The sequence below is a fragment of the Rattus norvegicus genome, chromosome 6 (genome assembly GCF_036323735.1).
Source record: "Rattus norvegicus strain BN/NHsdMcwi chromosome 6, GRCr8, whole genome shotgun sequence".
Lineage (NCBI taxonomy): Eukaryota > Metazoa > Chordata > Mammalia > Rodentia > Muridae > Rattus > Rattus norvegicus.
The window spans coordinates 136039053-136064799 of record NC_086024.1 but is presented as its reverse complement, the minus strand read 5'-3'; the positions used below and the strand labels follow the sequence as shown (position 1 = coordinate 136064799).

The 25747-nt window shown below is 47.3% G+C and overlaps 1 protein-coding gene across 6 annotated transcripts in view; it reads right to left on the bottom strand.

The window, feature by feature from the left end:
- Positions 1–25747, bottom strand: part of Traf3 (Tnf receptor-associated factor 3) — a 103267-nt gene that overhangs the window by 63564 nt on the left and 13956 nt on the right. The window contains exon 1 of one of the 6 annotated variants that reach the window (XM_039112592.2): positions 846–4798. The exons of the other annotated variants lie outside the window; for them this stretch is intronic. The gene's annotated coding sequence lies outside the window, so the exon portion shown is untranslated. Of the gene's footprint in view, positions 1–845; positions 4799–25747 lie in introns of those variants that run through there. 6 annotated transcript variants of the gene reach the window in all.

Sequence of the window (25747 nt, the reverse complement as noted above, 5' to 3'; positions counted from 1 at the left end):
AGTCTGTAACTAGAAACCAAGAGGCAAGGTAGATGATACAAGAGAAAGAACTGAGCAGGGTAGTCAACGCTGGCAAGCAGGAGAACGGATGTGCTTTCCACAGAAAGCTGAATTTATTTACACTGATCATGTATTCAGGCTCTCAGCTGGAAAATCTCAGTGAAAATGCCAGAAGGTTCAGAGCCCATTCACAAGCTTTTCAGAACACATGCAGTTGCCATGGCAACCCTGGCATTCTATTTCTTGGTGTTGGACATGTAAAATTACCAACCATGATGCATGATATATTTTGGGGTCACCAGTCTATAGCAAAACCAATGTGAGTTAGAACTGGGCCCCCTCTTTGATAAACAAGGAGGAACAGCTGGAGGTAGTGCCCGGTGCGTCCCATGCACGAGCTCCGCACTTGAGAAAATGCTCATCTGAGGATTCTCATCCTGAGGAAAATAAGAACCCAGGGAACTGGACTTTATCATCTATCATATATGGCTGGTGATATATCCTATGCAGGAAAAATTAAATGTCCTATGCCAGATCAATGAAATTATTATTTAAAAAAACAAATATATTATAATCCAGACCTACATTTCTGAGAGACAAGCTTGTTTATTAGAAAGCCAAAGTAAAAGCGAACCCTTTTCAAAGAACATTGTGAGTAATTCATTAGAGGATATCAGTCCATGATAAAAAAGACAATTCTTCAAATGTCAAAACTGTCATTAATAATATACAAAGTTTTATTTTAGATCCAGTGGAGATCTACTCAAATCACAATTATTTACTTTGACTTGGGATACTCGTAAGCACTTTAAATATAAAAATTCATGATATTTAAAGTCCCTTACCTTTGTATAACCCACCATCTGAACTCATAGATGAAAACCAAATTATCAGGCACAAACCGCAAAGGCATCTTCGGCTCCACATTCCGAGGAAAGCCCACTGCACCAGAGACGCGGAGCTGCGGCAGGACAAGCCTGTGCTAGCTAGCTAAGGCACTCACAGACTTGCCTGCGTCCAATCACAGAACCCACCATCTCCTCCCTCAGCTCACAGGCGGCAGCAGCAGGCTGAAGGGGAGCGGGCGGCTTCCATATTAACGGGGCTTTGCTGAGCGCTGCATTGCAGTCTTTCTGAAAGCTACCAGCCTCGGGAGCAAAGGCGCAAGAGACAGGCTCCTCAGCACAGGCTCCTCAGCGGAGGCAGCTGCCGTTGGAGCCACAAGGATTGTTTTTAAAGGATCTTAAAAAAAAAATGTTACAAACTTCTAGAGGTATTTCTGGATTTCTGACCTGTTTCCTAAAGGCTGCCTGCTTTGTGGTTTACATAGGGGTGTAGCTGGGACAACTACATTGTGAGCCAGGTCACAATGCTGAATGGGTGACATGTGCATAGTGATACACAGTCTTCAATACTCAAGCTGCCTGTGAGCACTGCGCACATCTGCTATCAAAATGTCAGCTTCTCGGTCCCTGCTGAGAAGCTCTGAGAATGAACCATGGCTTCCATTACAAAAAGCCAGCACACTGAGCACGCCTGGTCCCTGAACAGGAGGCTGTCATGTGGATGCCCAGACCAGGAAACCACTGTGTGGTCAGAGCACCTGAAATAGTAAACCACTGACCATGTAGTCAAATTCAGGAAAAGACACTTAACAGCAGCAGCAGTTTCCTAGGTGACTCTGCTCTGCAGTGGTCTGCTCATACACTGATTCATTTGGGGAACACGAACTATGTACTATATGGAAAGGGACTGCCAATGACAGTCTTACCTGATGGTGGCTACAGGCATCCAGTAGGAGTGCAACTGGACAGCAGGCTATTGTGGGACAAGTGCTGTGGTCAGGGCCAGTGTGGCACAGGGAGGACAGGAGTATTCTGGAGATCTGAACACAGACCAGACCAGGACAAGGTCCTGTAAGGAAGGAAGCTATGATGGAGTTGGTGCAGGGGGCTGGCTGGGGAGAGGGAGGAAGAGGATGCACACTCAAGGCAGCCGTTCGTCCCTGTGCACTAAGTAAAATGGATCCTCAGCAAGACCGTGAGTTCCACTCTACTGCTTGGGCCCGAGGCCTTGGATTTAGTTAGGGTCTCTATTGCTGAGACGAGACATCATGATTACAGCAACTCTTTCTATAAGAGAAACATTTAGTTAGCTGGAGCTGGTTCACACTTCAGAGGTTCAGTCCACTCTTCTCACAGCCGAGAGTTCTACATCCCAATCAGCAGTCAACAGGAGACGGAGTGGGACACTGGGCCTGGCTTGAGCATCTGAGACCTCAAAGCCCTCTCCCAGTGACACATTTCCTCCAACAAAGCCACGCCCACTCCAATGACAACACACCTCCTAATAGTGCCACTCCCTATTAGGTTATGGGGGCCATTTTCATTCAAACACTACACTCTTGTACACTCACAGTACCCCTGAGCACCAGCTCACTGAGCGGCCATGTGCACCCACAGAGTGTCTGGTATCTGATGCATATGCTTGTGCAAGGCTCATGAGGACCAAGCGGCAGGGCCAGAGTGTGAGCATGCAGGCAGCAGCAGTGGGACAGTCCTCTCTGGGGATTCTGGTGACTCTGTCTGCAGCGGCTGCTGCTCAGATGTACTCTGTTCCTCTGTGCACCTGTGGACCCATCTGACTTGAACAGCAGTGGGTTGAGGACTGACTGGGTAAGTGAATAAACTGAAGCTATGCTAGCCGCCCCCATGCATTCCCACAGGCATCAGGAAACACGCCTTCACCTCTCCTGTCTACCTGAGCAATAACCACAGGTTCTAAGATCGCCTCAGGGAAATTTCCAGAAACATCTTTCCCATGCCCAGCAGCCAGGCCCTTCTGTGATCCCAAAGGGTCACCACCCTGTGCTGAGACATGCACTTCCATGTATACTGCACCGTGCAGTGGCTGCCATTCAGAGACACTATCAGTCTCTCACAGATTGCTCCCTGTGAGGTAGCCTCTGGTATCACCCTTACCTGACAGGTAGGGAAACTGGGGCACAAGGGCCCTAAGTTATAGTGCAAGTAGGAGCGAGTAGAAGCCCAGGCCCTGGCTTCCACAGGTCATTTGCTAACCAGCCATCTCCTGCTTTTATGGTTCCGCAGAGTTTGCTGACACTGACTAGGAGAGGGGATGCTGGCCTTATGGAAAGTTTTTAAAACTTTTTTTTTACTTTTCTTTTTAATTTTTTGAGATAGGCTTTCTCTATGTGCTGGCTGTCCTGGAACTCACTCTGCAAACCAGGCTGGCCTCAGACTCAGAGATCTGCCTCCTAAGTGCTGGGATAAAGGGTGTGTGCCACCACTGCCTGGCAAAACCATTTTCTACTCCCCCTGCTCTGTGTCTTTTTTCAGGCAAGATACTATGAATACAGTCCCAGCACATAATGACATTTGGTCAACGATGGACTGTTGTAGGACTGTGGTCCTGGGACCACATTCACATCGTGTGGAGGTTGTATGAGCACTCTAGGATGTCCTCACCTTTCAACCACTGGCACATTCTGGGAACACACCCCCTCCATCCTTTTGGGATGTATGACTGTTGACTCACTAGTCAATTCCTGACTGACCTGAAAACCCTCACGGCAGGCGTGTGGGAAATGAGCAGAGCCAGCAGGAGAGAATGCCTTTGCCCCACTGTGCTTTAGAGTCTCACTGGAGTAGTTAAACCCTCAGAGGTACTTTCATCACAGGCAGCTGGGCAATTTTAGGTGCCACTGTGGGCACTCCCCACTGAAGTCCAGTATAGGAGCTCCTTTCAAGTCACGGACCAAGGCCTACGCTCACGCTGTGGTTCTCGGTCCACAGCTACAGTTGGCAGCAGCAGTGCAACTCAACTTCTCCACTGACCGGGCCAGTCCCTGCAGCCAGTGCAGTCAGGCCCTGTTCCTTTGCTCCAACCTGACCGACACCCACAGGGTGCTGCAGGCCTCCCGAGCCCTGAGAGCACCTACAGAGTGGAGCCAACAGCTAGTCAGGGATGCAAAGAAGCTGCAGTGGACACAGCCTGCCCGGGGCAGGCGTTGGTGCAGGTCTGTGAGGTGGCTTCCCTGCGGGGTGGCTTCCTGTTACCCCTACTCTACACAGGACTCCAACAGAGGAATAGCCCCCAAGTGTGCTACTGCTCGAGCAGTGCACCTTCACAACAGCTACGATGTGGTACGACCGTTGTCGGGAGTCCAGGGCCCTCTCCTCTGGTCTACACCACTCTGGAGTGGCTCTCCTCCAACAGCTGCTCCTATTCTAACTCACAGTTTCCTTGTCCAGGAAGGGAATGAGACGTACACTGTCGACCCCATGGACATAGATGATGTGACTTTCAGTTGACAATGTGGGTGACAATCTGTCTCAAAATGTTGGGCACAATGGTTACAAAATACAACTGTAAAACTCAGTCACTTTTCCAAGTCTAACTTAACTTGAGAGACCTTAGAATGACCACGGTAAGACCCACCCCTTCACTAAATAGCCATACTCAAATTAACACTCTATCAGGCAAATTAATTATTATTAGTGCACATTTATGTGAATTTGACATGAATTATAAAAACGTTCCTAGAGATTTTAGTTAGATATTGTAAAAAGTGGTTAAGGGGTTAAGAGAGACGGCTGAGTGGTTAGGAGCACTTGCTGGTCTTTCAGAGGATCTGGGTTCAGTTCCCAGCACTCACACAGTGGCTCATGACCATCTCTGGCAGTCAATGCCATACCACATGCATGCAAGCAAAACATAAAGAACAAAAATAAAGCTTTTTTTTTTAAAGCTTAAAAACACACTAGATGGTGGCGGTGCACACCTTTAACCCCAGCACTGGGGAGGCAGAAGCAGGTGGATCTCTGTGGGTTCAAGGCCAGTCTGGTCTATAGAACAAGCTCCAGAACAGGCAGGGCTACACAGAGAAATCCTGTTTCAAAAAGAAAGAAAGAAAGAAAGAAAGAAAGAAAGAAAGAAAGAAAGAAAGAAAGAAAGAAAGAAAGAAAGAAAGAGAGAGAGAGAGAGAGAGAGAAAGAAAGAAAGAAAGAGAGAGAGAAAGAGAGAAAGAGAAAGAGAGAGAGAAAGAAAGAGAGAGAGGAGGGAGGGGAAGGGGAGAGGGAGAGAAGGAGGGAGGGAGGGAGGGAGGGAGGGAGGGAGGGAGGGAGGGAGGGAGGGGGAGGGAGGAGAGAACAGAAAATCATTAACTGACTCATGTCTGTAATCTTAGCACTACTCAGAAAGGAGAATGAATCCACCCTGGGCTACAAGAGGCTCTACTTCAAAAGCAAAACTGGGGGCTGGAGAGATGGCTCAGCGGTTAAGAGCACTGACTGTTCTTCCAGAGGTCCTGAGTTCAATTCCCAGCAATCACATGGTGGCTCATAACCATCTGTGATGAGATCTGATGCCCTCCTCTGGTGTGTCTGAAGACAGCCGCAGTGTGTTCACACACATGAAATAAATACATAAATCTAAACAACAACAATAACAAAAAGCAGAACTGTGGGTTGCAGAGCTGGCTCAGTTGTTAAAGGCACTGGCTGCTCTTCCAGAAGACCAGGTTTGATATTTTAACACTAGTTCCAGGACATCCAAAGTACATACACAATCAGGCAGTACACTCATACACATAAAATTAAATAAATAAAATAAAGGAACCTTAGAAACAAAACAAACCAAGCAGCCAGTTGGTAACAAGTGTAATTCTATAACTGGCTGAAATCATCATCATAATAATGTGTTTCTACTTACTGGGAGAGAATTAACTCTACTCACAATTCACAACATGTCAACTAATATGTGAAATATTTTACATAATGGAAAATTCATTGTGACCTGAAAGTTCAGGGTATTCTCATTAAGTTACCAGAAATTACATGTCTAGAGATACCTAAGAAGGGGGGGAGGGAGTAGCTGACTTCAGAGACACACACTTTTTGATCCCTAGACCAAATTCTTTTTGTGACTATACTCATAATTAGTAAATTCATATTTTTAAAATCTGCTTGTTGGTGACATAGATAATTTAAACTTAGTTTTAGGCACTCACTTTGTTGCTAACTATCTCTTCAGACAGGCAAAGTAAAACCTGGAGATTTTACTCTCTCTCTCCTGTTTCTGGGAGAGAGTCTTACTACAGAGCCCAGGACAGCCTCAGCCTCCTGCCTCAGCCTCACAAGTACGAGGGTTATAGATGTGTACCACAATGCCTGGCTAGAGAACATCAAAACGGACATGATTTTCCCAAAACTGTGATCTCATGGGAAGTTTCAGGAGAGCCTTCCCACGGTGCTTCAGTGCAAAGGCCCTGCTCTGTGGCACTCCTGTGACACTGGACCTACTCGGCATCCCCATGTGCTAGTCTCACTGTTTTTAATCCCAATGAAAACAGATACGTAAGCAATCAGAAGCCTGGAGCTCTTCTACTCTTTTTAAAGACCACGTTCATATATAACAATAGGTAGAGACATTCTACACCACATGACCTACTGTGTGTTCAAACAGTCAGAGGATAATCACCTGCAGCGGATGTACAACCAATCCGTAACTCTTACCTGGGAAGTTAGCTCCCGGGGAAGGATAACTGTAAGGCTACGGTGGAGACTCTGTTCCTGCTCCTTTTTAAACATTTACTATTTTTGAAACAGGGTCTTACACACCCCGGGTTTGCAGAGAATGACTTTGAACTCCTGATCCTCCTCCTCCATCTCACAAATGCTGAGATTACAGTTACCCACCATGTCCGTCAAGATTCGTTTAACCCAGCCGAATAAACCGTTTGCAAGTATTAGCCATAAAGTCACAGTGGCACCTCCTTGCCCTGGTACCACCACTTAAAAGTCAGAATGTACAACAGAGGGAATTCTGTAGCGCAAACAACTCTTTATTCTGTGTATCTGTTTGATGACAAGGCACTATCTAGGATATCCTACAGTACATGCTACATTCACTAGCTTTCTTCAGAGACTTGACAACTCCACATCCTGTGAATTATAAAGGACAGTGGTCCTAGACACTCAACAGCAGCAGGATGAGCTCTGGCTGAGACGAGACACACTAGAGACGCGAATGAACTACAGGAGGACGTGCGCTTTACTGCCCAGGAAGCAGCCACAGTTTAGGTTGGTATAGTGTGCACCCACCGGGGCTATGTTGGGGATCTCCCCGCCTGGCTGGAGAGACCCTGAACGAGGAGGCCGCACTTGTCTCACCCAGCAAGCTCTGCTATGGCTAGTACGGGACAGCAAGGAGAGGCGCTGACAAACCACTATGGAGGAGCTGGCAGAGGGAGGCTTGGAAGGGACTGCGAGGAGCAGGGACTGCAGTGAGCACAAGGCGTGCTGTGGCAGAACACAGCTCCAGAGCCCAGGATAGCCCATCTTGGAGGCACACGGAAAAGCCTAAGTTAGGGAGATGGCAACCAGTCGGACTTTTTGTGGAAAGAGACAGTCTCACCAGATAGGCTAGGTTGAACTTGGATCTGTTGAATGCTGAGATTACAGACATACATCCTGCCAACTAGAGTTTTTAAATTAATTTTTAACTGCCAATGAAAACTGTATACACCTAATGGGCTCAAACAATGTCTTGGTATATACGTTCTTACTGTGAAAGGATTGGCATATCCACCATCTATCTCACTTGCCTTTTTCTTTTCTTTTCTTTTCTTTTCTTTTCTTTTCTTTCTTTCTTTCTTTCTTTTTTTTTTTGGTAAAAATATTCGAGATCTATTCTTTTAGCAACTGCCAGTGTGCATTATTCTTAACATGGCCGTGAAGGAACCTCACGAATGTTATGCTAAGGGAAATGTTCTAGATGCATTCTACACTGAAGCAAGGTGTAGAATGGTGGGTCCCAGAGGCCTGGGGGAGACAGATAACCACAGTCTCAGGACTCAAAATTTCAGTCAGCACTGAGACTTGATTAAGTATGACAGAGGAAAAGAGTTATTTGCCCCCGCTATGCACATATGGACTAATTACTAATGAACCTCCACGCCTCTGTCATGTTGCCTTTCGAAGGGAAGAAGGACAAAGTTTTGTGGCAGTCCGGTCACTGCACTCCTTCCCAGTGAGGAGGGAGGTAGAGGCAGGAGGAGGACCTGGAGCTCCAGGGCAGCCTCTGCTACATGAGAACCTTTCTCAAAAAGGAAAAGGAAAAAGGCCAGATCTCTGCTTTCTCAGAGGCTTTGTTCAGTGTAACTCCTGTGGCTAGCCCCAACTGTTCACAGCACTTGCCTTTATTTCTTTTTGGTTTTTCAAGACAGGGTTTCTCTATGCCCTGGCTGTCCTGGAACTTGTTCTGTAGACCAGGCTGGCCTCCAACTCAGAGATCTTCCTGCCTCTGCCCCCCGAGTGCTGGGATTGAAGGAATGCACCACCACCACCCAGCTAGTACTACTTCCCACTGTAAAGGCCGAAGGATTTTAAGACAGGGCCTCATTATATAACTCAGGCTGGTCTTAAATTGTAAGTCCTCCTGCCTCGACTTCTTTTTTTTTTTTTTTTTTTTTGGTTCTTTTTTTCGGAGCTGGGGACCGAACCCAGGGCCTTGTGCTTCCTAGGTAAGCGCTCTACCACTGAGCTAAATCCCCAGCCCCCTGCCTCGACTTCTTAAGTGCTGGAGTTTTAGGCATGTGCTACCCTGACAGGCTAGACTTCAATGGCCAGGAAAATACTCACATTAACTATAAGGAAAAAAAAATCAAGCTATGCCAACAAGTTTTAATCACTGCTGACTATTAACTATTGTAAACTGTAGCTAAGAATTCTGTACTTGGCTCACCCAAACCCCTTGCCAGAATTAGAGCAGCAACATCTCTATTAAATGTGAGAACATGGGAAAAAGAGACCCTAAAAATTGTCCACAGGGAGCCATGTGCTCTGGCGCCTAGACAGGACCCACTCCCTCCACGTCCCTACCTGGGAGGGCTGTAGGACTCTCTCAGACCACTGCAGCATGCCGTGTAGACCCTCCCGTGCAGAATGGAATGGCTTGCCAGGCAACTATTAAGACGCACAATTGGAGGGATATTTGGAGCAGCTGCAAAACCTCGATTAGGGATAACAAAATGGGTAAGTGAATCTCAAACTCTTTAAGGTTAAACACTCACTAGGGTGAGATTTAATAACACAACAGACTACAAAAATGAAGTGACTTCTCAAACTTTTCCAACAAAGCCCCTAAGGCATGGGAGGGAAAACCCTCAGGGGAAGCACTTTGAAGCAACTCAATTAACATGAATCCCTAGGTTTTTTTTATTAAAAATTCACACACTTTACAGTGAACTGAAACCCTTCCCCCAGCTGCTCTTATCCTCTTGGAGAAGGAGGCAATAGGAGACATCCTTCCCACAGCTGCCTCCCTGCTCTACTTCTCTTAGAATCCTCCTCCTGTCCTCCCATCTTCCTGTCCTCCCCTCCTTCCCTCCATCTTGCTCCAGCCCCAATGCTCCTACCACCAATGACCACACCAGCATCTCCAAGTAAGCACCCAAAAGGCTCTTCAAACTTAGCAGGTCAAACACTGAGCTCAGTCCTTGTCCGTCCTACCATCTTTCTCCAGTACCCCTGGCCTACACAGTTGCTCAGACCCACAAGGCACTGCTTTCTCATGCCCCCACCCTCAGAACCAAAACCAAACAAGCACCAAGCCAAGCGCTCTCTCGCTTCAGTCTTCACACTTCCCTCGCCCTCTGCTGCCAGCTTTCTGCTCTCGGGTCTGCACAGGGCTCCCTCCCTTGTCCTTCTCACCCAGCCCTGACTCAGATGCCATCCACTCAGAGACCTGGCAAATACACCAAGAGAGCCGGACCCCCGCTCACAGTCTAATCTCCAGTCTGCCTCCTCGTCTCGCCTTGAACTATCACTGACTCGATGTCTGCTGCTCATTCCTTCACTCACTGAAATACCAACTTCAAGACAGCCAGACTTTGAACTATCAAACTGATCCCAACCCTGACAGGGACTCAGACATGTTTAGTGATTCTATGCAGAGCCTTATTTTAAAACTAGTTTTTCTGTTAAAAAATGAAAACCATTCACAACTTCTTAAAGTAAGAAAGAGACAGCATGGCGGAGACCAGCACACAAACATGTTTATTCGGTGTCCTGGCAGTGTCACAGGAGTGCAGAAGACCATGCTGTGTCAAGTAGAGGAAACTGGAAAGAACCTACATAACCAACCATACAGTCCTGGTCAGGGAACCATGACACAGCCATTCCATAACCAACCACACTGTTAAGAAAGACCTCCGGCCTCAGCCCTAGACAAAGACTATGGACAAGGGACAGAAGCTAAAAACAGGGGACATGGTCTCGCGTGGGGAAAAGCACAGCAGCTCATTATATACACAAGGGACGTTATACAGACTAAGTAGATTATACTTGTGTATTTAGGGAGGTGTATGCACACACATACATGTATATAACAAATACAGAAGGAAGCCATGAATTTGAAAGAAAAGAAAGGGCCAGATGGCCCACAGAGAAGCCCTGTCTTAAAAACAATCCTTATCTGAGGCCTAGATTTAATGCCTAACACTCGCCTGGTGACTCCCAACTGGCTGTGACACTAGTGTCAGGAGACTGGGCACTGTCTTCTGACCTCCATAGTTGGAAGGCATACACAAGGTGCTCAGACATACATGTAGGCAAACACTTGTATGTATGTATGCATGTATGTTACATACATACATACACACACATAAAATAATTTTTTAAATTTTGAATCATAAACTCATCCAGACTTGGTACACGCAGTTTCTAAATGGCACAGAAGTTTTTTAAAGTTAAGGCTGGAGCCACAGCTCAGCGGCACAGCGTTTGCCTAGCACGCATGAGGCCTGAGGTTCAGTGCCCAGCACTACCAACCAATCAAACAAACCAAAACCTAGGCCCAAAGCTGGTGTGGTGGAGCACACTGTAATCTAACACTTGTAAAAGTGGAGGTGGGGGCTGGGGATTTAGCTCAGTGGTAGAGCGCTTGCCTAGCAAACGCAAGGCCCTGGGTTCGGTCCCCAGCTCCTAAAAATAGAAAAAAGAAAAAAAAATGGAGGCAAGGGATTTGGTGTTCAGAAGTCACTTCAGCTATAGGGCAGAATGGCCTAGGATACAAGAAACCTTGTTGAGGAAAAAAAAAGTTAAGACAAGGACTAGAGTTTCTGTAGAGACAGCCACCAGTCACTACACTCAGAACGTGTCCGTCCCAGCATGAAAGTCATCTCAGTCTCCAGCTCCCTACATGAATGTGTCCACCCGAGACCTGCCTCCTGCTCAATCTGGGAATTTCTGTCACCACGAATCTTCTTACTTGCCTCACAGTTTCTTCTCTCTGCAGCCCTCAGGACCCCTGTATACCTGTGCCTAGTCCTTTTGGAATTTTAGAATGCTATGGCACAGCCTGTCAGAAGCAAGGGACAAAAACGAAGTGACTCTTTATGCCTCTTTCCACATCCTGCCCATCCACAGCACTGAGGCAGACAAACAGCACTTCAGGGAGAGACGCCTGAGCTGTGCACTTCCCATCTCCCACACAGCGAGACCAAGCATTTGAGACACGACTTAGGGACCGGCAGGGCACACGAGTCCACCACCTCAGCTTTGCTGCCATAGCAGTGTGTGTGCTGGAGTAGGTATGGCAGTACGGTGCCTCGAGTGTCCCACTTCCTTGTTGGTGATGGGAAAGGCAACTTCAAAGCTTCTAATATCACAGAACTCCCTTTCTGAAGACAGGGAGAGCTGGGACAGCTGCTTTGGGATCAAAGAACTCCCAGGAGGTGCAGTCACTGTCCCCGCCCTTCTCACTCCTCACCCCTTACACTCCAAAGGGTAAAGACAAAACAGATGACAGAAAAATCCCCTCACAAAAGTCCCAACTCCATGGGAAGGAGGGCGGGTCTCGTAAATACCCCTGCTCTGATGAAAAGTGGAGCAGGTAAGTGGGTTTGTGTCTGGAAGGCCAACAGCCAGAGTCACAGAAGTGGGGTGAGAAGAGCGAAGGGCTCCTGCAGCAAACAGATCAGTAGGCCTGAGAGCAGGTGCAGGCCCATCAGAGGAAGGATGGAGCCATGGGCATAGCAGGCTAGCACTAAGAGAATGAAAATGGTCTCTGGGTAGCAGGGACACACCACATGAAGACCATGAGGTGGCCCTGGAGAGGGAAGAGCACCAGCATGACAAAAGGACTCTTGGACTGAGGTGAGGGACCAGATGGCTGACAGCCCCAGGGACCGAACCGGAGGGGAGAGGAGGGAGGAGTGAGTGGGGAACCCAGTCTTCTGGTTGTGGACAGAATTCTAGGGATACCCGGATAGTCTCAGTTAGCCCAGTCACTCCCTCTGCAGCTTGTGTGTGAAACAATTCCCTCTTGTGGGTAGACAGATGGCTCGGTGGTTATAGTACTGGCTGCTCTTCCAGAGGTCCAGATTCAATTCCCAATACACACTATAGCTCACAACTGTCCGTATCTTCAGTGCCAGGGAATCTTGTTTCTTCTGGCTTCTGGAGGCAGTGCATGGGGTACACAGATGCACAAGCAAAATACCCATACATACAAAATAAAGTGAGAAACAACAACAACATCACTCCTCTCCTACTGATCCTCATTAACTGACTCCTCTCAGATCAACTGTGTGAGATGTTCCGTTCAATCTGTCACAACCCTGCCAATCCTCCTCTACTCTCCTGGAGTGAGCTAGGAGGCTTTTGTCCGTGGCAACAAGCTAGCTGTCCACATGGCTTCTTGAATGTGCTGCACTTAGAGCAGTGCCTGAAACACACTCGGTGCTCCAGCTATAGTCCAGTAAATACTCAAGTCCAACAGCAAAACCCAGAGGGGTACAAGCTAAAAACACACATTTGGGGAACTTGGAACCACAGCTGGAAATTTATTATTTTTCTAATACTACCTTCTCAGAAATTCCCATTTCACTAAGGCTTTGCTGTAGACTACAGAATCTTGGAAGAAAATATCCAGGTGAATTTAATAGGCATCTGGACTTCTATCCCAGGTACTCCAACTTCCAGTTCCCTCTGCTAGTTTTCTCTTATTTTATTTTTTTATGTAGGTGCATCTGCAGGAGGTACATACACATGAGTGCAGGGACCTGTGGAAGACAGAGAAGTCTCCTGAAGCTAAGAGCTGGAGGCAGCTGGTCTCCTACAAGAGCAGAATGTGCTCCTGAACCTCTCTAAACCACCTCTCCAGCTTCCACCTCACCCCCACCAGTCTTAACACGCACCTCACTCTAGCCCTGACATATGAATAATACTGTTAATGCTGAAGTCATTTAATGGCTGAAGATAGAATTTTCTCTCACCTCACAAAAACATTAAACCTGGGCTAGGCAAAATGGCACACACCTTTAACCCCAGCACTCAAGAGGCCGAGGCAGGCTGATCTCTGAGTTCCAGGTCAGACAGGGGCTACACAGTGAGGTCTGTCTCGAAATAAACACATGCATTAGCCCCGACTCACACATTTAACAGAAGCAAGAAAGGATGTCCTTGAACGATTTCTAGAACAAGGTTTCTCATGCTGGCACTAATGATATTTTAGACCATAGGAATCCAGTGGTGGTGCGAGCAGGGACTGTGGGTATTACATCCTTAGCCTCTGAATAGCCGTTGGGAGCATAGCCTCTAATTTAGGAAGTCCTCATATACTACCGAAGGACTGCTAGGGACCAAGTCTTTTTTTTTTTTGAGACTGGATCTTATGTAGCCCAGGCTGGACTCAAACTTGTTAAGTAGTCAAGGATAACTTTAAACTTCCAAACCCCTGCCTCCATATCTGAGGGCTGGAATTGGTGCGTGTCACTACATTCAATATATGCAGTGTTGGGGGTAGAATCCAGGACTTCATAATATCAACTGAGGTACATCACCTATCCCCCAGGTGATCTTTTATATAATTCAAACTATGAGGACAGGGATCAATTCAGCTAAAAATTTAAGTGTCCCTTAAAGACAACAGATGAGCACTTGGCAGGTAGAGGCAGGTGGATCATGAGTTCAAAACCAGTCTCTGTTACTTGGAGAGTTCATGGCCAGTCCATAGTATGCTAATAAAACAACTAAAGAAACCAGTTGAACCAGCTTCTGATGGAAGTCTAGGTACACAGACACATTCCCATTGCGGTGAGAACAGACCACTACATCAGAAACGCTGACCGTTCTCCTGGAGAATGGGTCTGAGGTGAGAGGCTGTGGGAGAGAGACAGCATTCACTGACACTAAACGCACCAACCGCTTGGCTGTCCACAGCCTTTTTCAGCAGACGCACTGGGAAGCACGGCTCTGAAGATCATTCTCTGCACAGGAAACACTGGCTGGAGTCACAAAGCTGACAGGCAGGTCACAAGCAGTTACACCTCCAACCCACGAGGGGCACTGGAGTTATGTGGGACTCTAGTACTTGCGAGCCCACGGAGCAACAGCCCGAGCCTCACGCAGGCTCTCTGCTCTCCCTGCTGGCATTTCCGTGAGCACCGCTTACTGCAGAAAAGTCGGCGTCTCTTGCGCACATTAAGCCATTTGTAACACCTCAAGGTACCACCATTTTCAGGGTACATCTACCTAAGAAGAGCCATCACACCAACCAGGCTTCGTCCAGGCTCTTGGCCTTCCATGTTTCCCTAGTCGGACGGCAGTATACTGACTGAAAATTTTCATGAGACCAAAACTAGCTACCAATTATCTAAATTATTTAAGCAGATATGCCCTTAAGGGCCGAAGGAAAACTGAACACAAACAGAGGAATGTCAACCCCAGAGCTGATTCTTCTGTGCTCAAGGAAAGGCAAAGTCCTTCCCGGTTCTTGTGTGGACTGAATGGTGGACACGGGGTACATCCTGTCCTGGAAGATCCGTTTCAACCACAGGAAGATGTCAGGCATTTTAACTGTAAAAATGCACATTTACGGGGTTGGGGATTTAGCTCAGTGGTAGAGTGCTTGCCTAGCAAGCGCAAGGCCCTGGGTTCGGTCCCCAGCTCTGAAAACAACAACAACAACAACAACAACAAAAATGCACATTTACACCAGAATGTAAAATTCACCCAGGTTTTGAATAATAGATCCACAGAACCCAGTATTAAGAACAAGCTAGTTACTGTAGAATGTTCTCAGCCCTCTGAAGGGGCAAAGGTCACATGATTACTTTTCTTTGTCACCAGAAGGCCCTAAGCGGCACTGTGGGGGACACTTACAGGCATTGTCAATTCAATAAAAATGTCCTGATCATTTTCCCAGTCCAGGTCAATTACAGAGTAAGAAATCTGGAGGGTACAAAAGAGAACTGAGAGTGCAAGTCTTTATAGAGAAACAGTAGAGATGGAACCCGTCTGTACAGACAGGTACAACTAAATGCTGCTACTCCTGAATTTTCAGTCACCTCCTCGGTAAACTTCATGTGGTTACCTCCTCGAAGGCAAGAATTTTATCGATGCATATTTTTGTGGTATATGTAGCCATCATCAGCCTCTCAAAGAGAAACGGGCAGGGCTAGAGACATCTTTAGACTGGAGAAGTACTTACTACACATGCACAAGGCCCTGGACTCAGCCCCCAGACGCTCTGGCCCACGTAAATAATCCCAGTACCCAAAAGCTGGGGAGGAGAGGATTATAACCTCGAGGTTGTCTTCAGCTACGTGAGTGCAAGGTCGGTTTGGGATTCAAGAGTCTCTGCTGCTAATCAATTGTGAAATATGAAGCTACAAAGGCAGAGAGAAACAGACCAGTCTATAAGCAAGCCAGGAAAGCTACTGGCTCTAACTCAACCCCAATCCTAGCAAGAATAATCCACTTAGTCCCAAGTTAGTCACTAGTCTCCATTACTATTCTTGTGCCAGAAGGCCGCTAGTTTCTAATTAAACACTTACTTGAGCTAAATGCTATTTTATTTCACTTGTTTCAGACAGGACATCGCTACATAGCCAAGGCTGGCCAGGGATTTGCTGAACTGGCTTCAAACCCACTATTTTCCTGCCCTCCCAAGTACTGGATTACAGTACATGTCACCACACTTAAGACACTGTTTTCATCTCCTCTCTCCCAGAGGTGGGTGCTGTTATCTATTTCCAGATAGAGAAACACATATGTTGCAGATGAAGTCATTTGCCCAAGACCCATGATCACTGCACCCAGCATTCCCACTGTTAGTCACCACAACACCCTTGACCCAGGATGTCCCCAGGCATGCATCATCTGGACAAAAAGAAGTAACAAGAAGCTGAAGGCCTGCTGTCCCTCCAATGGCTTTCAATGCCCAGTGAGAATCCCACCTCAGTCATTCGGTAGCACCTGCAACCCTAGCCCTCAGGAGGCTACGGTAAGAATGAGTGCCAAGGCAGCCTGGGCTACACAGTGAATTGCTGTCCTATCTTCTATAAAAAGCCAGCCAGGAGCTGGGCCACGCGCATGAGCTACCTTCTAACATGTCTACTCTTGCCTTGACTGTCAATCACTAAGTGGCTAGGAAAATGGACACTTTCTATCTATTTGTGTTTTCCTGTTTTCTTTCTAGAAGTATTTTCCAAGCTCTTTGCTGGCAAGGACCAAGTCACATGACATTTGTCTTAGTCATGTCACATGACGTTTGCTGTGATAAATGGGAGGGAAGGGTTTATTTCAGCTTACAGCAGAGAGCACAGAGGGATGCTGCTTACTGCCTTGCTCCTCATGGCTGGCTCAGCCTGCTTTCTTATAGAACCCAGGGCGCTGGCCCAGGGGCGGTACTGCCCAATGTGAGGTGGGCCCTCCCTCATCGATCATCGGCAAGAAGATGTCCACCGGCCAGTAAGGGGTGTGGGCATTTTCTCAATTCATCGATCATCAGGAAGAAGATGTCCACCGGCCAGTAAGGGGTGTGGGCATTTTCTCAATTCATCAATCATCAGGAAGAAGATGTCCACCGGCCAGTAAGGGGGGGGCATTTTCTCAATTCATCGATCATCAGGAAGAAGATGTCCACCGGCCAGTAAGGGGTGTGGGCATTTTCTCAATTCATCGATCATCAGGAAGAAGATGTCCACCGGCCAGTAAGGGGTGTGGGCATTTTCTCAATTCATCGATCATCAGGAAGAAGATGTCCACCGGCCAGTAAGGGGTGTGGGCATTTTCTCAATTGAGGTTCCCTCTTCACAAATGACTCTAGTTTGTGTCGAGTTGACATAGAACTAGCCAGTCTAAGAGTTTTATTTCCATGACATCTAGCCAAGTGACCTTGGCAGTATAGAAAATGGATACCCATCTGTGGGTTCCATTTATTTTTGGTTTACAGAAGATACTGCATTATCTCAAAGAAAGCCTGGCATACCAAATTTAAATGTGCTGGGAACACAGGGGCCAAGCAGTAAGTGAGACACAGGAACGGAGGACTTGGACGAGCGCTAACAACTGCTTTGGTGGGCGCCTCCTCACCGCCTGCAGGTTTGCACTTAGTCACACTGACACCGCCCATCCCTCAGACAGTAGGACGGGCAGCTACAGCACCGCCTGTCTCTTACCCAAGGTCTGCTGTCAGGTGTGCTTCAGAGTTCAGAATGTTTTTGGATTTCTAGAAAGGAAATGTTTTGTGTTGTACATTATACAGGTATCCAGGTAAGTCTGAAAACATTCTAACCATGTGCAGAGAAATGCAGAAACCTCCACAATCCACATGAAGGGACAAAGCGTCTAAGCGACCTCACGTAAGTTCAGGTCGGATGGCTCAAATCTACAGAAAGTTTGTTTTCAAAGCTTCTGGAATTTCAAAACTGTGGCTGAGGAACTGGGTGTCTCCGTATTTATGCTCATTTTGTGAGGAAGGACCAGAGGTCCAAGGTCATGCATGACTGGCAGGACAGACTGACTCACCCGCTAACACAGAACAGTGCTTCTTGCACCAAGTGCACAGTCGCTGACATGGAGGCTGTGTGTCGTGCTGGCCTGCGCTTCTGCAGGTCTCAAGAACCAAAAGAAAATTCTACATCGCAACGGCTGCTCTGAGCCCCACATGAGCACCATCCCTCGGGAGCGCTTTAAAGGTGTTCTGCTTCTTCAATCTTTATTATTTTACTTATTTACAATCCAGTCGTTGCCCCCGACCCTAGTTCCCTCTCCCACAGTTCCTCCCGCTTGCCTCCAAGAGGGTGATTTCCCCCACCCCGCAAGTCTCTCAGGATTAGGCACATCTTCTCCCACTGAGGCCTAACCAGGCAGACAGACCTCTGCTACAGTTTGTGCCAGGGGCCTCGGACCAGCCTGTGTGCTCCCGGTTGGTGGCTCAGTCTCTCAGAGCTCCCTGGGGTCTGGGTTAGTTGAGACTACTGGTCTCCCTATGGGATCACTCTCCCCTTCAGCTTCTTCGATCCTTCCCCCCAAATTCAACCATAGGGGTCCCCAACTTCAGTTCAATGGTTGAGTGTAAATTATCTGCTTCTGTCTCAGTCAGATGCTAGTAGGGCCTCTCAGGAGACTAGTTTTTTGGGGTTTGTTTGTTTGTTTTGTTTTGTTTTGTTTTTAGAGACAGCATCTCACAATGGAGCCCAGGCTGGTCTCATGAAGCTCTTATTCCACCTCCTGAATATTAGAGTTCAGCATGGAGATGCAGCTCAGCTGCTTGGCATACGTAAGGCCCAGGATTCACCTCTCAATTCCACACACACAAAGATGGCAGGTCTATGCCACCATGCTCAGAGAATCAGCAAACCCCTGTCTCTGGTCTTCCCCGATAGAAATGGTCTGGAGTAGGTCCACAGGTTTGTGGTTATTCTGACAGGCAGAATGCACTGTCAGGATTCAGAAATTCCAGACCAACCCATTCAGAGAAGCTGCTGTGAAGCAAGCCTGGGAAGGCGGTCGGCAAGTCTCCTCAGAAAGTCCCCACGGGATCCATACTTTCCATCAGAGAAGCCTGGGGTTTCCAATGATGGCCATGAGATGACATTAAACGCCTCAGGGATGAAACAAACAATCAAAGCCAGGCCGTGTAATCCCACCACTCAGGAGGCAGAGGCAGGCTGAGTTAAGAGTCCAGCCAGATCTACAAACCGAGTTCCAGGACAGCCAAGCCACACAAAGAAACAAGAATAAATAAACAATAAATAAATAAACAAAAGTTTATAGAAAAGATGTTTGGTTCATTTCTTCCATTTCTAAAATTTCCCATAGTTCCACAACTGCTCAAATGTCTGAGGCTCAAGACAATCTCTTAACTATGAGTCTGTGTTAAAACATAGTAAAGGTAGATGAGCCCACTCTACAATGGCACAAAACAAACATTTCCCACATCAAAACGGAGAACTGGGGGCACAGCAAGGAGACATCAGACCAAAGCAAGATCACCATCGCACATCAAACCCCCAGGCTTCCTGTGCAGAACGGGTCTCTCGGTGGCCTCCTCTGTTCCCACTGGACCTGAGCAGTACCAGATTCTCAGGTGTGGTCCTCTCTGTCTCTAAGGCTTCAGTCTGTGGCTGCCTGTTCTCAGGAGACATTTCCTGGTCCTGGCAGCTCCCACATCCTGGGGTCTCAGGTGTAGTTTAGGCTTTACCGTCAAAACTTCCCACCGTGATCTCGGGACCTCACTGTAGGGTCTCCAACCCTACCAGACATGGCTTGACTTCAGCAGCTTCTGCGCCCTGGTGCAAGCTGCCTCCCTTACCTCAGAATTCTTGCATCTTTTCACGTCTAAAACCCACACGCACAATAAAGCTAGTTCCGGCTGCCAGCTGCAGATATAGGCCAGCCCCTCCTACCACAGGTACTCTGGCTTCTCTGTGACTTGAAGGCTGAACCTGGGAAAACACTTCTCTAAAGATTTTCGAGCAGGAAACCCTTCCTTGGCATCATTATGTATTTGCACGTTCACTAATTACAGCTCTCCTGATGGTGGGGGTCTATCCTCAGAGCGCCTCTCTACTGTCACAGTGCATAGTCTGAGGAGTCTTTGATGGTGCTTATCTTGAAAACAGGTACAGCACACCAACGCTTCCACACCAACCTCCCCTGTCTGTCTTCACCAAACTACACACATTATTTCTGCTCTTCCTCACTGTAAATCTTAGTAAGAGCAGTAACGCTAATCATGCCAGTCTTGTTTGGATGCTGCCTTAAACCTTCCTAAAACCACTAGCATGGTGGCAAATGCCTTAAATCTCAGCACTAGGCAAGCAAAGTTAGGAGGGTCTCTGTGGCCAGCCTGATCTACACAGAGAGAGCTCCAGGACGACATAGAAAGACCTCAGCTCCACACCAAACAACTTGCTGCCTTTGAATTCAGCCTCGCTCAAATTTTTAGAGCACAGACAAAAAGCAGCCAGATTTTTCCCTCCAGACTGTAACAAGAATGGCCACTAGCCCAGCTCCCAGTAGGGTCCTTGGCTCCCCAGGAAGTACTGAACACAGTTTTTACCATCTATCTGCTTTCCCAGCAGCAGCATCTGGTCTTCTACGGTTTTACCAACAGGGCCCATTAAGCCTTGCTGACAGCACTCCAGGGTTTCTCTAGCCCATAACTCCAAACTCTTCTACAGTTTTCGCCCAAACTACTTATCAAGGCCTGCGCCCACATGGCCAGATTGACCCATAGCAACAGCCACCCCTTGGAATAATTTTTCTGTACAGACTGCTTTTTCATTGCTGTGACCAAAGACATGTCAAGAAGCAACTTAAGAAACAAGCATTTGTTTTAGCTAATGGCTTAAGGTACAGCGTATCCTGCAGGGACGGCTCGGGTGGCAGGCAGCACAGTCAGGCCTGGTCACTGCATATCTGCAGGAAAGACACAGAGAGATGACCAATGGTGCCCAGGGCTCTCTTCCGGGTACCCCTTGTATTCATTCCAGGGCCCCAGGTCCGTGTGTTGGTGTCACCGCATCCAGAGAGGGTGTTGTCTCCTCAGCTAAACCTCTCTGGAAACAACATCACAGACAGACCCAGAAGCATGTTTCCTAGGTGATTCTAAATCCAGTCAAAGTTAACATAAGGATTAACCATCACACCTCCTATCCCAACACTCCAGCCTCTGCTCGCCCACACTGTGTTCATGTTCAGAACTCAGAAACAGGTCCATTAAACGAACAGAGCACGGTGGTGCATGTCTTTAGTCCCAGCACTCAGAGCAGAGGCTGACACAGAGGGATGTCTATGAGTTTGAAGCCAGCCTTGTCAACGCAAGTCCCATGCCAGCCAGGACTACATAGTGAGACTTTATCTTAAAAAAAAAACAAAACAAAACAAACAAAACAAAACAAATGAACAAACCCAAAACAAAGCAGCTGGGCATGAAGGCACTTGGAATATAGATGCAGGAGGAATTCCAAGGTGAGTCCTTGGTTACACACTGAGTCCAAGGCCAGCCTAGGCTAAACGAGGTAGTATCTCAAAGTTAACAAAAAACAAAACAAGTCATGCCTAGACTGGAAGGGCAAAGCTTGGCATGGAGGTGTGGTCTCAAGGAGGACTACGCAGAAAGCTTTCTTGCAGGTTAAACCATTTCTGATAGGTTTCATCCCAAGCGTAAGACTAAAACCTAAGAACCCTAGAGAAAAACGAAATGTTGTCTACACTAACGCATCATAAGACGAGGCAAACCAGGCTGTAAGATCCAGAACTCAAGAACAGGGCGAGCTGAGCTGACGAGGCTCAGGGTGGAGCACTGACCGCAGGAACAGGCATCCTGAGAGCACAGCCTCAACTGTGGGAACGCTGCTGGCCTTCCACCCCGGTCACCGGCCTCCCCAGAGACTAATTACCCAACTCTGGCTCCACACTGGTCAGCCCTGGGCCACAGTCACCACACCGCAGTACAGAAGACTCCAAGGATAGCAGTGGTAAAGAAGAAATATGGCGTCAAATAACACAGCCAGAGGCCTACAGAGAGCAGGTGTTATGTCCCATATGATATTCAAAAAAAAAAAAAAAGAAAAAAAGAAAAAGAAAAAAAACTGGCAAATTTAATGAATTAAAAAAAAAAAAGAAAAGAAAAGCAGACACCCTATTCAAAACTTACATCTGTAACCTCACTGTGGCAAGAGACCTCAGACCATATAAGACCAGAAGTTCTTGACCTCAGGAGTCACTGGAGGAAAAGTAGAAGTAGCAGGGCTCCCTGAGATTCCCATCAGCCCTTCTGGTGTATCACATAGTTAGAGTAGGACGTGTTTCTCATCCACGCGTTTTGCACAGAAGGTCAGATGCCAGAAGTGACCTGCTTGGGAAACAGCACCAGTGACTTCCCAGCCAGAAATGTAGGGGCTCTCTGTGCAGACGCAGGCAGACAGGACTCCTCCCTCACAGATTCTAACACTGTGGCAGGAGAGGCAGACTTCTAGTTTCGTTATTTGACTCTACGCCCCTCATTCTTCTGTGACATCATCATCTGAGCTTTGGCTCAGATACTGTTGCAGCTACCAGCTGAGAGAGGCTGAGAAGGCAAGAGTCACAGAAAACGGGATTTCCAGGTTAGAGCTGGTGCATGTGCCTTAGACACACTAGTTGACCCACTACATACTACTTCATACAGGCACAGCCACGAGTTTACTCTAACCAGCACAGAGATTTCCTAGAGTGACCTGCATGAAAAAGGAAGTCCATGAATCACAGGCTCACTCTTATCTTCTTTATCTATGTGCACTGATGTCTGCCTGCCTGTGTCTGTGTGAGGGCGTCACAGCCCTTGGAACTGGAGTTACAGACAGTTGTGATCCACCATGTGGTTGCTGGGAATTGAACCTGAGACCTCTAGAAGAGCAGCCAGTGCTCCTAACCATTGAGCCATCTCTCCAGCTCCACTATTATTTTCTCATTGAAGCTTTTTAAAGAACAAACAGAAATACTAGCCAGGCATAGTGGCCCATGTCTTTAATCCCAGCACTTGTGAGGCAGAGGCAGAGGCAGAGGCAGAGGCAGAGGCAGAGGCAGAGGCAGAGGCAGAGGCAGAGGCAGAGGCAGAGGCAGAGGCAGAGGCAGAGGCAGGCAGATCTCTGAGTTTATAGGCCAGCCGGTCTACAAAATTAATTCTAGGACAGCCAAGGCTACATAGAGAAACCCGTCTCAAAAAACCGAAGAGAACTGAGAGAAACACTAACTTAAATTTCCTAACAAGAGTTTCAACCAACCTTGCTAAACAAACTCACAGAAAGGAAAAGGTCTCAAACCCAAAGCTGCTCCTAAGAGAACCACTAATCAATCTCTCAGAATCTGATCACAAGTAACAGCAAGGAGCAATGCTGGGCCCACCCTTGGGGTCTGCCCTACCTAGGATCACTCCACTTAGGGTAGAAGTGGAAAGGCCTGCTACTGCAAAGCCGGTAACAGCAAGACCAGGGCTGGAAAGGGGCAAAGTTGCCCCTGACAAGGGAATGATACAGATTTATTCAGCGACTGCCACCGTGTGAATGGCGACACTGCACAGTTTACTCATAAAGTCTCCATTCACAGCACGGAGTCCATTCAAAGCTTACTCATCTGACAGCCCTGCTGAGAGCACTGGGCTACTTGGGCGTCTCAGAGGTGGGTGGGCGCAAACCTTTTCCACTCTCCGCATTAGAGAATCCAATCAGCATCCCACCCTTTAACTCCGGAGGGCCTCTGAGTCAGAATAACACTACACCCATTTCAAACTCAGAGTAAGCTCTTTAGCGAGCTTACTGTCTAGGAGTTCTGAATAGCCATACTCAGCAATGATATCAACATCAATAACAACAGGACCTGCGACCACAACGAGAAAGGACACCCTGCTCTAGACATTCCAACCCCACAAGCACCTGAGTGTAACCATCTTGGAACCTTGAAGCCAGATCAGTCATCAGACAGATCCCAGTGAGTGACATCAACCAACGCTATCTGCAAAGGAAGAGCTAGATAAATCAAGTACGCCTTTCACCTTCAAGGCATCAAGGACAGACTCCCTTCCTGAGTCTCTAGGTAGATACAATGTGAGGAAGGCAACGTCAGCCATGATCTTCCCAGCTGTTAGGGGAACTCTTGACCTTAGAGCCAATACCACAGTCAAATGCTGAGAAGTATCAGAAATAAGAAGCTATGTGGTAGCATCACTACGTCTGCTCTGAAACCCTCCTAGAATTTTCTATATGACTGGAGATAGGGGAGACTAGGTAACAAAATTCTATATTATATGTAATTCTATATAAACATTTTATACCTTTTAGCATCTTGATAACAAAGCTAAAGATATCACGAGAAGAGAAAAATTAGAGACCAATACCCCATGTGAATATAAGCACAGACATCCTCAGTAGAGAACATAATCCAATATCTGTTAAAAGGACTGCATACACGGCAAATCAGGATTTACCCAGGAATGCAAGGATGATTCAATACACACACTCACAGGGCTGGAGAAAGTTCAGTTAGTAGGGCTACTTGCCGTGCAAGCATGAGCACCTGAGTTTGCCACACACACACACACACACACACACACACACACACACACACACACACTCACCATAACACAGTATTCTAATAGCATGAAGGAAAAAAATATATGCTCATTCACAAACCACAAAAGGACTTGACAAAATTCAACAACCTTTTATGATTAAAAACAGCAAACTAAAGGTCAGAATAGTGACGCACACCTTTGATCCCAGCATGCAGCAGGATCTCTGTGAGTTCAAGGCCAGCTTGGTCTACAAAGCAAGCTCTAGGACAACCATAACTCAACAGAGAGACCCTGTCTCAAAAGCAAAACAAAATCAGCAAACTAGGAACTTCTTTACTACAACAAGAGCCTTTAAGGATTTGCACTAACCCCTACCCCACTTTGGCAATTCAAGCCAGGGCCCTACAGAGGCTAAACACTGAACCAGTGGGAGATGGAAAGGTTCCTCTAAGGTCAAAAGCAATGCAAGGGGTTCACCTCCATCGTGGTCCTCATCATTATCCTCAGCACTTGAAGATGAGTCACCAGGCTGAAGGGGTTGGGGGGAGGGAGACAGAGAAAGAGAAAGAGAAAGAGAAAGAGAGAGAGAGAGAGAGAGAGAGAGAGAGAGAGAGAGAGAGAGAGAGAGAGAGCACACGTGGATGCAAAGCACCTATCTGATACAAAATGACTCAAGAATGTCCCCTAGGGGGGTTGGGGATTTAGCTCAGTGGTAGAGCACTTGCCTAGCAAGCTCAAGGCCCTGGGTTCGGTCCCAGCTCTGGGGGGGGGGGGGGGGGGGAGAAGAATGTCCCCTAGGCATTTAGAGAGATGGCTCAGAGGTTAAGAACACTGGTTGTTCTTCCAGTGGACCTGGATCCAACACCCAGAACCCACAACCATCTATAACTCCAGGAAATCTGATGCCCTCTGCTGGCCTCTGCAAGCACTAGACATGTACACAGTGCACAGATACGCAAGCAAAATTCCCATACATTAAAAAAGAAAAAACCCAGACAGTGGTGGTGCACACCTTTAATCCCAGCGCTTGACAGATAGAAGCAGGTAGATCTCAAGTTCGAAGCCAGCCTGGTCTACAGGGCAAGTTCCAGGACATCCGGGGCTACATAGAGAAACCCTGTCTCAAAGAAACAAACAAAAAAATCCACAAAATGGGGTTGGGGATTTAGCTCAGTGGTAGAGCGCTTGCCTAGCAAGCTCAAGGCCCTGGGTTCGGTCCTCAGCTCCCAAAAAAAAAAAAAAAAAAAAAAAAAAAAAATCCACAAAATACATATCTGCTACAGGAACAGATGAATTTGGCGCAGTTATAGCATATCGAAACAGAAGGAAAAAAAAAGCTGTGCTTTTATACATCACAAACAACAATCTAAAGTGAAAA